The following is a 2,392-nucleotide window of genomic DNA, read 5'->3' as shown; positions in this document are numbered from 1 at the left end:
TCCGCTACGTCTTCGAGTCCTCGGTGCACGCCAAGCGCATGCAAGCCCGGCCTCCCACCTCGCGGCCCGCCGGCGGCGTGGTCCGCGGCGGGCACCTCGACGACGGCGAAGAGCGACTCGGCGCGGCCGGCGGCCGGCGCGACACGGACCCGCTCCGCTACGTCTTCGAGTCCTCGGTGCACGCCAAGCGCATGCAAGCCCGGCCTCCCACCTCGCGGCCCGCCGGCGGCGTGGTCCGCGGCGGGCACCTCGACGCCGGCGAAGAGCGACTCGGCGCGTCCGGCGGCCGGCGCGCCGGGACCCGCTCCGCTTCGTCTTCGAGTCCTCGGTGCACGCCAAGCGCATGCAAGCCCGGCCTCCCACCTCGCGGCCCGCCGGCGGCGTGGTCCGCGGCGGGCACCTCGACGACGGCGAAGAGCGACTCGGCGCGGCCGGCGGCGCGTCCGGCGGCCGGCTCCCGGCCGTCGGCGGACGTGCCTGAAAGGTCTTCAACCCCTGATTCGCGCGCCTCGTCCGTCGATCGTCGCCGCGGAACCGCGTCGATTCCCCCGCAGGCACCCGCAATCTCGACCATGCACGTCATCATCAAGCCTTTGTGGGTACTCGCAGTGGCATTTGCTTTCGAAGGTGCCCAAGAGGCGCGTCCGGATCTCTGTCGGCGCTTCTTGGACGTACATGACATGAGAGTCACTCGTCCGTCAAAACGGGGACCCTCGCTCTTTTTTTGCCCGACCGCCAAGGCTGGCTCGACAACAATCGATTCAATGATCAACCGGCATTTCTTGGCAAATACGACGTACAAGGGACGATCCTCGTTCGCGGTGGACAGACATCTGTCATCGCCAATCAGCGCGAGCGATCGAAAGTTCCTGTGCAGCAGGCCGTTCGTCGCGCTAACCACCGTGCGCAATCCTTGGGATCGACTGATTTCTGCTTTCATCGGAAAGGTGGTGGTCCATCCTGACGGCGGTGGTGGCGCGGGAGGGATCGCGGCAGCCTATGGCATTAAGCGAGCCTGTGAGGTCCAGTTCCAACAGTTTATCCGATTCATGTCCCGGCAACACAAACCAAACATTCATTTCATGCCCGAGAGCGAGCGTGCAGGCCAGAAAGATTGCCTTACGACGTCGTAGCGCGCATCGAACACGGATTCGAGTCTACTCTCTCAGAAGTCAGTGTGCGCCTTGGCTTTGACAAGCCGCCCCTTGCGAAGCACATCTCTACGACCCATGCTTGCGCAGAATCAAGCTGTTGCAAAAAACGGTCCCTACGTTGAAATGCTCAATGTGTCTTCGGCGGCCGAACGGCGCCGGAAATTTTATACATCAGAACTGAGGCATCTGGTTGCCACGCGCTTTGCGACTGACATCAAGTCGTGGAAGTACACTTTCTAGTGTCGTAGTTCTTCCGGCCGGGTCAAACAGCGCTTCCGTACCAAGGTTCGTCAAGGACCCTGCCCTGAAGAATAATGTGAGGAGCCAAGCTCCGCGCGCAGGGACGACTGGGCCCCTGCAACAGGGACGATCCCGCTCCCTCCGAGGAGTCTCCCCGAGGTCCGGTGCGGCTTTAGCCCCCCCCCCAATGCCCCGCCAGCCCAAGGCTGCGCGTAGGCGGGCTAGGTCGCCTAATGCCACCGTAGACGGTCGGGGTTCCTGTGTCTTTTTGTGCGGCGAGTCGCCCCTGCCCCCCGGGGGCTCCGATCCGTCGAAAGAACGAGAAGAGACGACTCAAAACGACGACGTGGCATCGATTCAGACGCGGCGCGGGCGGCGCGCGCGCGGCGTTCCGTTTTGGCGAGCCCAACGACTTACCCCGGGGCCCGACGACTTACCCTACGACTTACAATCGCCGACGACTCAAAAACGGGTTACTTATCGTTGCGTCGGACCCCGCCGAATCAGCCTCGGTGGATGACGGCGAGTCAGCCAAAAGCAGGCAACCTCCGCGGCCTCGCTCAACCCGACCTTCCACGCTCACCGCACACTCGCCACACCTCATACTCACACCTCGTACCTCTCTCGTAGCCTCCCGGCGTCCCTACAAGTCCCCCCCAAGCCCCGCTTTTACGACCCCTTTTCGCTCCGCCCACGCCATCCCAAAAGAAAACGTTCCCCACGACCGCGATCGCGCCCGTCCGCCCCCGGGGGGGGCGTCACCCCCCGGGGCGCGGTCGTCGTCGCCCCGGGGGGCGGCGGTGGCCCGCCGGCGGCGTGGTCCGCGGCGGGCACCTCGACGACGGCGAAGAGCGACTCGGCGCGGCCGGCGGCCGGCGCGACACGGACCCGCTCCGCTACGTCTTCGAGTCCTCGGTGCACGCCAAGCGCATGCAAGCCCGGCCTCCCACCTCGCGGCCCGCCGGCGGCGTGGTCCGCGGCGGGCACCTCGACGACGG

The sequence above is a fragment of the Aureococcus anophagefferens genome (assembly GCF_000186865.1).
Source record: "Aureococcus anophagefferens unplaced genomic scaffold AURANscaffold_287, whole genome shotgun sequence".
Lineage (NCBI taxonomy): Eukaryota > Pelagophyceae > Pelagomonadales > Pelagomonadaceae > Aureococcus > Aureococcus anophagefferens.
This window is presented reverse-complemented; position numbering follows the sequence as displayed.